General features: G+C 32.5%; 1 long non-coding RNA gene across 1 annotated transcript; it reads left to right on the plus strand.

Moving 5' to 3' along the window:
* The first annotated feature begins 5,850 nt into the window (after window positions 1-5,850).
* On the plus strand, window positions 5,851-6,687 carry LOC107956678 (uncharacterized). Its single transcript, XR_001700196.2, has 2 exons — window positions 5,851-6,175; window positions 6,443-6,687. It is a non-coding gene; the product is annotated as an uncharacterized lncRNA (long non-coding RNA).
* Window positions 6,688-12,176: the final 5,489 nt, after the last annotated feature.

Below are 12,176 nucleotides of genomic sequence, written 5' to 3' on the forward strand. Positions count from 1 at the left end.
TAATGAAAGAAAATTGAGAAGAAAATTACTTCTATAAATCAGAAGAAAGAAATCTTGAGCAAATCAACTAACTCCTAGAGTTGAAAACTTTATTAATGAAAACAATTGTATCCTTCATGAACAATAAAGAAGCCTGTATATAAGTTAGCTAAGTGCATTCAAATAAAACTCTCAACTATACTAAAACTCTAATTAATTAATCTAAATAAGAATTAGTTTTAAACTAGACTCTCTTGTTTGACTAAGAAACATAAAACTCCTAAATAACTTAAAATACCTAAAAAATATCCAAAATTCAAAAGTAATAAAATGATAATACCGAATAAATAAAATATTGGTCTCATATGTAATAAAAATGAAGTCTAAAAATCAAACCCAATATTATTTAAACTCGAATTAAAAGCTCGAAACTCTTAATTTTTGTAATAATCTCGTTCAGAATTTTTTTTCGCGTAATCAACTCAAAATCAAGTGATTCAAAGTGCCTTTTGAAAATAAAAGATAGGTTTCAAACTTTATGAAGACATCTTAACCCGAAAATGCATGGATCCCTTCCAAAAACTCGTCGCAAGTCAACTGATTTTCCAAACTTGAAAATTGGCACCTTCGGTGAATGAAATTTAATAAATTTCACCCTATCCGTGCATGTATCAGTTGGTAAAAGTCATCATTGTCGGACAACCTGGGATGACAAAGTTAAGTAAGGAATTATGAAATACTAATATGGTCAAATGGTAAAAATTGTAATGGAAATGAACTTATATTTTGATAGTTGAAAGTTTAGCATGGCATATTTATATTGAGTTGGTGAATGTAATATAGTATGATTGGTATATATGTATATACATGTCATGGAAAGGTTGAAACTTGAATTATGCTTGATTTCATTTGTATTATGTTAATGCTTTTATTTTTATGACTTGAATTATGAATGTACTATCGAATTTATCACTCAACATACGGTTTGTTTATAAGTGAATCTCAAAGTTTTGAGAAGTAATTCAAATTCCAATCAACAGCCCTCGACTCAACCATGTTTGTATAGTTTCTTTATGTTTGGATATATGACATGTACCTAGGGTTCGGAGTCGGTTTTGTATTAAAATGATCTTTTTAAATTTTTGAATTGACAATGTAGTTTGAGTTTAATGTTTATAACTTGTTAAATGCATATATGAGTTTAGCATAAGTATTTGAAAATGGTTAAATGGTCAAAAATTTGCAATAGAGCATATCTTGACTTGGTTTTAAGTTGAACCATTAGTTAGGTGATTTTGAATGAAAATGTTGATGAAATGGACTTATTTGAGTCAATTAAAAGCATGTATTTTTTTAAATGGTGGAAATAAACAATATTGGTCAATTGTACTGGTTGTATGTGAATTGGTATTTTATGATTTTTTGGAAACAGAGAGTGGCGTTGTGACGTCAAGCTCTCAATGTCGCGACGAGAGCAAGTTAGTGAGTTATGTCGTGACCTGGAACTCCCGAAGTTGCAATGTCAATCCGATAGTTTGGAATTTTTACATTTTAGTTCATATTCGACCTCGAGTTATCAAAAGAGCTTTCGTAAGCTTGTATAAAACCCGAAAATAATTGTAAAACATACTGTGAATGTGTAATATACTTATCAACATGTATAAATGCTTAAATGGTGTTGTAACCAATCATAATTGTTCCAACGACGAATGTGACATCTCGTAACTTGGACCAATGATCAGATCAGGTATGAGATGTTTAAGATATTCTCTATCTTCTTTTCCAACAACTTTAATTTATTGGAAGAAATGTATTATGGTAACGAAGACCCGAAAGAACATGTTGAGCAATATAATGATTATATGGAGATTCTAGGTGTCTCGAATGCATTGAAGTGTAGAGTCTTCCCAATCAACTTAAAAAGTCATGCTAAGAGTTGGTACTCCTCACTTCCTACAAGATCCATTTACAATTTTAGCGAGCTAAAAGACCTTTTTGCAAGACACTTCCTAGCTAGCAAAGATGTAGGGAAGACCAAAACTAGCTTGCTAGGGGTCAAGCAAGAAAAGAAAGAATCTATCAGGGCCTTGGTGCTTCAGCACGACAACGGTGGAGTGTCGATGTCTGACGGGCAATTGGGATGCACAAGCTTACATTACAGGCTTGTGACACAACTACCTCAAATATATCTTAAAGCCAAAGTCACTTAGCATGTGTACGATAAGACGAACAGGTTTGCAAAACCAGAGGATGTTGAACAAGCTCACAAAACCTATTTTCTCTCACAAACAAAAGTTTCGACGACAACTGAAGGGGTTAGCAAGGAGATAAAGACTAAAATAGGCGAACCCTTGCACTCGACGTAAACAAAGGGGTTGTTTTCTCCTTTCTTGTCTCGGCAGCGCAGAGTAGAAAGGCATTTGCCAAACGAGCCCAGAAGATAATTGCATTTTGACGGTAACCAAGACCAGCAAACTAGAGCCCCTTCATAACAAGTTTGAAAACTACACTCCGCTAAACTCTTCTACAGCATAAATCTTGCACTAGGTAGAAAAGGAAGGTATTCTAGAGCCTCTTCTTCCAATGAGGCCAATGTTCTCACTGGTGCAAATTTCACGGGGAGGTAGAGCACAAAATAGATGATTTTGTATGCTTGAGAGATGCAATGAAGGAAGCAGTTCAACGTGGTCATTTGAACCACTTTATAAGGCAAAAATTAAAGCTGTGGGGTACCTCACGAGATAAAGATGATAAGGCAGAAAGGAAAAAGCTAGCTAGAGGAATAATTCGCATGATAACAGGGGTTACTGATTGGATGGCACCCGGTTCTAAAATGAAATCTTCTTCACACAGCGTCATGTCAATGAGCGCAACAATCAAAAGGTCTAGGCAAACTGAGAACTAGAAGGTAAATTTTAAGAACTGCGATTTGGTCACGGTCCTAGATGAGGTGGGTAATTAACCTTTGGTGGTAACTGTGATTGAATTGAAGGCGGAATTTTTTTCTCTGAATCAAGACGGATTAAGCAAGTTTCTGATCGGGGTCAGATCGAGCAAAAATTCACCCCGTCCCGTCTCCATCTCTACTCATCTTGAGTCCATCTACCCATTCGGCTCTCTGTCCTAGAATGGGTGAATCGAGCTTCCTCGACACAACCCGCTCTTATTCTTTTTCACATTCGTTGATACCATGCAACAACAATGGTGCGGTGAACTTGAATAGATTATATAAAAATAAAACTCTCAGATCAGATCACCGTTGATTTGCCAACTTACGATGAGGTGACCGGCTCTTGTAAATATTCTGGAAAATCGATTCTTCAGAGGGGACAATGGGTGTAGTACCGCTGGCTCTCCCTAATCTTTGCCCATCCAACAAGTTTTTCGCTCAAAGCCTAAGGCCAGATGCAATAGACCTGCTCTATCACCCCCTACTTCTTCTCTTCCTATGCAAAGATCTACTCCAACAAACTGGTGATCAATATCTGCACGAAAAGTGTTCGACAAAATGCATGAGAGGAACCCGGTTACATGGGCTTGCTTGATCTTGGGGTACAACCAAAATGGAATGCCTAATGAGGCGTGTGAGGTTTGTGAAGAGATAATTTCTATGGGTGTGTAGCCTCTCTTGATGCCTTCGACAGTGTTCTTCGAGCTCGGATCATGTGGTCTTCGATATGGTTTGCAAATTCACAACTTGACTTCGAAATCTCAATATTTGTTTGGTATAATTGTTTGTGATATGCTGATATCGTTGCATGGGAATTGTTTAGGGTTACGTTGCATTTATAATACTAACAACAACAAACATATTATTCTAATTTATATATTTTATTTGTATAATTAAAAAAATTATTATGAAATAATCCATACAATTATTTGAGTTCTGTGTATTCTTTTAGAGGCTAGTATGGATTTATAATCATAAACTTGGTGTCACATTCCTGGAAGTATCGTTATTATTGGTACTTTTTTTCATAAAATGGGGCTTTTAATGAAAAAATACCGATTTTGATAAAACATTCAAATTATTTTGATTTCCCCAGAGGTTAAGAACACCAAGTTCTTTTACTATATATATTTTTTGAAGTATAATTCATTATTACCTTCAACTTAAAAAAAAAAAAAAGTTCATGGTGTTTGTTCTTTTGGGAGTTATCTTGTCAAAGAATATTTTGCCCGTGCAATGCTTGTAAAATTCATCATATATCCTAGAATCTAGTTGCATAGTTTACTCTTCTTTGAGATTCTTGTATCATGAATTTCTTATTGTGGATCTTATCATTGATACATTTCTTAATTGCTTTTTTGATACAGAATTATTATTGCTCGAGTCAACTTGATGATGAGTGCCGAAACCATTTTGAAATCGATTTTTTTTTTAAATGAAGATGGAGTCGTCACCAATCACTTTTATGAGGTGTGATCGGATCACCTCGTAATTTGATCGTTTTAATAACATGTTTGATTTTACTAAAACGATGTTTTTCAATCTACAAAATCCAGATAATGGGTTCGGGAGTCGGTTATGCACGAGAAAGGATTAGCACATTCGTTACGCCCAAAATTGGTACCTAATGTCTTAGTGTCGAGAATAGAAAATCCGAAAAAAGGTTTAAAACGCAATCTCTTTTTGTATTAAGGCATTACCTAACTAAAGTAATTTTCGCGAAACGGGTTTATTTCGAGTTAATCGAGAAGAAAGGATCTTGTCCCGTAAGTTAGGACACAATGCCTTAAATCTTCGAGTACGAGAATAAACGCTAATTGATCGTTACTTAAATCTCGTTTTTTATTTATTTTAAAGTAGACATTCGACTATCTCAGTTTTAGAAAAAAAGTCATATTCCGTAAGTTAGGAACACGACTCTTCTAATTCCAAAATAACGAACATTACCTTGATTTAAAAAATTTCCATTTTTGCATCATGCAAAGACGAACATAACATTTAAAGAAGCATGTGTTTAGCTTATTCGGGCATAGTATAAAAATGCTTAAGTATGTTTAAACACGATTCATGACATGGTTATAATAAAATAAAATGATAGCGCCAATGATATACAAAAAATAAGAATATCGTACTAATAAACGATGATGATATAACTATAATAATAAAACACCAAATAAAAAATGGCAATAATCACATTATAACTACTAATTTTATACTAATTAAATAATAATAGGGAAAATAAATAATAATAATATCAATGATAATAATAATAAGAATAGTACAAAAAAAACAAGTGCACAAATAAAGAAAATATAAACATCATATTTTTTTAACATATAAAAAGGGTAAGAGATAATAAACAGATAGATAAATAAAATAATATTCTAATTCTAATATAAATAATCAAAACACAATAAATAATAACATTAATTATAATAATAATAATGGGGGCGACAAAATGTGCACATAAAAAAAGAACAATACAAATTTTAAGTATAAAAGAATAAGGAAATAAATAAATATAAAGGAAAATTGTTTATAAAAGATTGAAAATAAGGGACTAAATCAAAATGTAAATGAAATTAAAGGTGCAATTTGTAATAAAATAAATAAATAGATTTATAAGGATTAATGTGCAACACGCTAAAAAGGACAGGGACTGAATAGGAAAATATCCCTTGTCCTTATGCGCATCCTTTCTCAGGTGGACCAAAATAAAACAAAAATGAAATTATATGGTAAAATTTGGAAATATATAAAAATAGATAGGACTAGATTGAAAAATAAATAAAAGGTGGAAGGGTTGAGACTGAAAATAACACATTGGTCGCGAAAACACACGTCTAAAAATCGACCCAAAATAGTGTTGTTTTGTATCACCTATTTAAGCCAACCAAGCTTCAAAAAAAATCATTTCTAGCTAAAAAATAAAATAAAAAAAATCTAAGAGCTTATTTTTTTCTCTCCAGGCCTTCTTCGGCCGGCCCTGGCTCTGACGAGCCTCCGCCGTGACGGCCACCGGTGGCCAGAAAACTGAAAAAAAACCCTATTTTTGTCTCCTTTTTTTAATAGAACCCAGATCTGGGTTTAAATCCTCAGAAATCTAACCAACACTCGGCCGAGGGAAAAGAAACCGAAAGGTTTCGCCTATCTCCGATGAGGCCTTCATTAGAACCCTAAAGGGTTCCCAAGCTCCTTAAATCGGTGGAAAGAACCGACGACGGTGGCAGCAACTATGTATCTCAAGTAAGATTTTTTTACATATATATTATATATATGTAAGAATGGATTCGAAAAATAAAAAAAAAAACACCTTTTTAAGTTTATCTGTTTTTTTTTATTACTCTTCTATGTGTAAAAAATACATTAGGTCTTGCTTTTATAGCCGAATAATTTATTAGATTTTGATTTTTCTATATATTTTCAATGTTTCTACTGTTTCTGCTACACTATTTCTTTGTTGTTGTTGTTGTTGTTTTCCTTTTCTGTCCTTTTTTCTCTCTTTTTTTGTAGGTGACGGAGGTGATGGGAATCGGAGTGCGGCGCTAGAAACCCTAGGGTTTCTGGCTTCTGTAAAATAATTTGGGCCACTGCGCCTTTAGTTTTTTGGTTTGGGCCATTTGGGCCTCCTTTTTTAAAATTGGACCATTAATTTTTTTATCTGATTTCTGTTTGGGCCTTTTATTTGTTTGTGATTCAGGCCCGGGCAAAATTGGGCTATCACAATGAGAAGAATGTTGCTTTTGAATCCCTTTTAATTTCTTTTCCATATTTTACCATTGAGCCATTTAGTTTAGGAGAATTCCCATTTGTTTTGTTTCGTTCTAGGTCTGGAATCTTATAGTTTTACTTATTGATATTTCAAGTCGAAGGCTTAACTACAAACTGTTCATGACCGATTAAGCTAAAATTAGGTCCTGATAAATCTCTTTTGTAGTAACTAGTAGTAGAGGTATTAAGGTTAAACATAATTTCCTTTCTTCTTTATTAAGTACTTTGTTGCATAGCTTGGATTAATTTGCTTAGTACTCTTCTTTTTTCTATGAACACATTGCTTGGCTGCTTACTTTATTAAGTATCTTGAGATGGTGTGATTAATGATAGAAAATAGTAGAGGGACTTGCATGTGAATAATTTTATGAAAGAAAATTGACATTTCTATGGAACTTGAAAGATTTAAGTTTGAAGTGACCATGAAATTAAAAGAGTGTAAAGGTGGTGAAATGTGGCATTATTTTTCACGGTAATATCATGACAAACATGTGGGGATTTGTTCTTATATATGTAATCATACCAACTATTTATTATTATTGTTCACAATCTTGTATCTGTTGTTTATTTAGTTTAACTAGCCTTAGGATCAAATGAAGAAATTTAATCGTTGAATTATTTGTATCTGATTATTATGCTCAGATCAGTAGAACACTGAGCAAATTCATGGGATCTTTCTATTTTTCCATAAACTGATGTGCAATTAGATCATGATTTATCTATTCAGATCTTATGTTTTACTGGGGGTACTATGATGGCGGATCATATAGGCTTCCTTTGTTAACAATTGTGTCAGAAATACGTCTTTTGCTCAAAGTGTCGAAACAAAGTAAGATAACAAACATCTTTGTTCTCACACCCTTGGATAGTTACACTTCATTTATGGTTATTACCCAATATCCATGTCCTCACATCCGTAGGCGGTTATAACCCAATGTAATTTCGTTGTTCTCACACAAACGGGCGATTGCACCCCATGGACGATATGCTTATCTATATTTGCCTATACATGCATATTTATGTACCTCTAAGAGAGGAAACTCATGACGGGTTCCCATAAATAGTTATACCTCCTTACGTATAGGTATATTCATATATTGTATATTGGTAGAAAAAGAACCCACGAAGGACTTCCATAGATGGATTTATTGGCCACATTTGTATCATACTTATAATTCTACTTTCATCACGTAACCTCAAGCCAATTTGGTCGACGGTCGTGATTCGACATGACATTCATCACATAAGTCCGAGCTGAGAAGACTTAACCGGCAGCTGTGATTTGACATTATTTTCAAATCAAATTTTACAAATACCTTATTCAAATTAAATAACTAATATAAATAGTTTACAACCTCAAGTGATATATGATGCGAAGCTCCCAAGTTTAGGCCTTGTACTTCATGCCGAATTCATTACCAACCTGTTTAAACCAATAACACATTACGCTCGAAGTGCTTAATAAGCAGCCATAGATAAACCTACTTATCCTTTACTTTATTAGTGCCGAGCCCATCTTAAACTTTTTATATCAATACTCTCAAACCACATTTTAGCACTATTAACAGATTCATCAAGTTAATGACTTTTACGGCTCAACTTACATTTTCATACTTCATTAACTAATAACTATGAAATTCACATTTAATACTTTCATAAATGATTCATATAATATTTAATCCTTTGTCTTACCTTCTGAATACTTTCGTATATATACATATATATATATATATTCGTACATATTCTTTACACATCACATTTTTATTTCCATTACTTTTACCAAGGCATGCATGATTATCAATTTCCTTAATATCAATAAGGACAAATTCATTTGGCCACTTACCTTTAGAGCATATTATCATATTAATTTCTTATTAGCTTACTTCTTTACTTACTTTCTTTTTATCTCGTTTAGTTAGAAGACATTTAATTAATGATAATTTGTCTTGATTTTAGTCATTTATCGTTACATCTAAATTTCATTAACAACATTTAATTCATTTTTGTCCATAATAAATTCTAGTGAAACATGACTCAGATACTTGGGAATCACACTCAAACTCCTCACATATCGTACTAAATGTGCATCAAATCTCAACACCATACATATACATATACATATACATATACATATACATATACATATAAAGGGCCAAAGAGTGCACCAAAGTGTTGTGCCGAAAAGGCACCATATCATATCGTCATGTCGTATCATATTGTCGTTCCTAGGTGCACAATCTAATCCCTATTAACGTGCTAATTGCATTCTCTATTGTACTAAATCTACTGGGGCACTTTACAATTATAATTAACATATATTCATCAAGGCCATTAACACACACATGTATAGGTATAGATATAGGTATAGATATAGATATAGATATATCATATAAGGGTACTTTAAGTGTTGTCACATACTTATGATCAAATCCATTTTAATAAAGGTGTTATGCACATGTTCATTTTCATATGTAAGCACCATATGTGCTTTGCATTTACAAACACATTTCACATTTCTTTAGGCTTTAAACACATGTCCATTTTATATAACAGTTCCAATTCATATAGAGTCATCTTTTTATTTATCATTCACATAATAAATTTCATGTTTTTAACAAGGTATCGACTAAAAGTAAGAATTATCAACTCTAATGACAATTACTCATATTCTCACATCAATACTATAATTCATGTTTATTAAAGCACACTTATTAATATTTCTATAGCATCCAAAGTTCTATAACACCTTATGAAACCAATATATAGTACAACTTAATGATAATTAATTTCATCACTTTTAAGCCATGGAATTTAAATATATATTCACAATTTAATTATTCAATTTTTATCACATAGATATTACGTAATTCATAAACTTTAGCCTAAGATTAATAAGAGTATCCAATTTTAGATGCTCCACAATATAAAACTATGCTTCCATAAACTTGAATCCTACCCCATCACCTTAGGATGAAAATGAGGGGAATGATGGTGGAATCCATATAAGATGGTTAATTTCCATGTGATTTCAACAAAACTCAATGTTAGGTGTTGAAATTCTTGAAAAATCATGAAAAATGAACAAAGAAGAAGAAGAAGAACAAGAAGAGAACCTCTTAAGGGAAGAAGGCTGGTCTGCAGTAGAAAGGGAGAGTTAATGGGTGGTTCATTGTTCCTTTTTTCTTTCCTTTAAAAAGCACACAAATGGACCCATATACAAAAATTTCAAGCCCAAACTCACTAATTGAAGCCTAATTTTCATATACCATAATCCAATGGTCCCAATAAATTTCATATATCAAATATATCATCCATATAACATTTTCATCATAAAATACTTGAAAAATGACCAAATTTCCTTTTTATGACAAAATTATCATTTTGCTCCTTTTGACTATTTGTACAATATCTTCTTAATAATAGACAATTATCAATCTCAAATCTCATAATTCGTTTATAATATTTAATGTAAATCCATGTATAGTGAAAACTATATTTTTTTTCCTTTTCTCTCAGTAAAATTGAGAAAATTACAATTTAGTTTATATACTTCCTAATCTTTTCAATTTAGTCTTAAAAGTTATTATCACCATACCAATTTATATTCCTATTTATTCTCATGTCAAATAGGCAATAGAAACTATTATTTCCCTTTTGGCTAAATTTTCATTTTAATTCTTAAACTTTTCAAAATTTGCGATTTAGTCATCTTTTCACATTTCCACTTCTATAATTCTTTTCATAATTCCTATGTCCTAAATCACTTTACTTTCATAAGAATTACTTTATCCAACAACTTTTCAAATTTTCTCGAAAATTCACTATATCCATTATCGGAATAGTGTCATGTGTCTAGCAGAAAATTTTGGGATGTTACACTTAGGGAGCTTTATAAGTCTTTAGTTGATAATTTTGGTTAGTTGTTATGTTATGGTCATAGTTTGGACATATAATAACTTATCTAATGAAATTTTAAAGCTTAATTTGTTTTTATATAAGCATGTAATTGAATATTATATAAATTGTGTGCCACACATTTTGATACGGCTTCAATGCTACGTTTTTATTTGTTTGAGTTGATTTAGAAATGGACGTGGCATCCTGCATTCGACTTCGTCATTCTGGCTGGGTATGGGCTAACACACTAAGAAATGACCAAATCATAAGTGCATATGTTTTTCTTGAATTTAATGAGTTTAGTCTTCGTAGAATCAATCACCAAAAGGCAAGAACTTTATTTCCAGTGCTTTGTTCTAACAAGCTTTTTTACCACATTCCCCCTTGATCAGATTTTGAACTTGAATATCAATGGTCTTTGTAGCAGGATTGCATACACTCAGCTTCAATATGCTATTCACTATCATCAATTTTATTGGGACATTTAAGATATTTGAAACTTCCCCTACATAGAAGTTGTGCACTTCAAAGCTCCATAAGAATCACATTCTTCTTTCACGCCATAAAATATTTTTTTTGGAATTGATGGGAAGAAGAAACAAAATGAGAAAAGAAAAGAGAGAAAGAGAAGAAAGAAAAAAAAAGAAAGGAAATAACTTTTAAAAAAAGAAAAGATAATGAAAGATGTTATATCCTTACCTCAATTTGGACTTGGTTAGACTCTTCATTGGGCCATCCAAGACCTACTAAGTGGCATAATTGGCTAGGATCTATCAATCTCCTATAAAGACCCTTAAAACCCTAATACCTTAGATATTCATCTTTAAGTCCTTTTACCTTTTCGGCTCTCGACCTTAGAAGGGTACCTTCCTTGTCTTCACTTTTGTTGATATTGTATTTATTAAAACTAGCATAAGTGACGCGACTTCTTGGAGATGAGTTCCTTTTAGGAGTTAGAGTTTTGGGAAAATCGAGAAGGGACGTTGGATCCAATAAAAAAACTCAAAAGAAATAAGAGAGGACCGACTGTCAAAAAAACCTCGAGAAAAAAAAAGGCATATTTGTATGATAAAGTGGTGAGACAAGGTGGCAAAGACAATAGATACACAACAAAAGGCAAGGAATGGGCGGTCAAAGTTGAGCCGATTCCCTTCATCGACTTGGATGAGTAAAAGAGCAAGTAATAACACACGTATTGAGCTAGAAGCAATAATGCAAAGCAGAGTAGGCCACATGGTCTAAATGATTCAATCAACCAATGCCAACACCATTTTGGAACTAGGGATGTGATTTGAAGATTGTTAACAACGTGAACGTCCCCATGATTTTAGTAAATGTCCCTATGGATGTTCTTATCCCTGCCCTCCAAACATGTATAAGTTCTCATCTTCATTTGTAGTTCCGCCATCATGATTATGCAGTGAAATCCATAAGGTAGATGGAGAAGATTAGATGGAAAAAAGCACAATGGTGGTAAGTAAGTAGGAAAATAATACATATAACTTACTTTGATCCTCGCATCTCTCAAGCTATTCACATACAAATTGAAATAAGACAAAATAGATAGAAGTAATGATCT

The sequence above is a fragment of the Gossypium hirsutum genome, chromosome D07 (assembly GCF_007990345.1).
Source record: "Gossypium hirsutum isolate 1008001.06 chromosome D07, Gossypium_hirsutum_v2.1, whole genome shotgun sequence".
Lineage (NCBI taxonomy): Eukaryota > Viridiplantae > Streptophyta > Magnoliopsida > Malvales > Malvaceae > Gossypium > Gossypium hirsutum.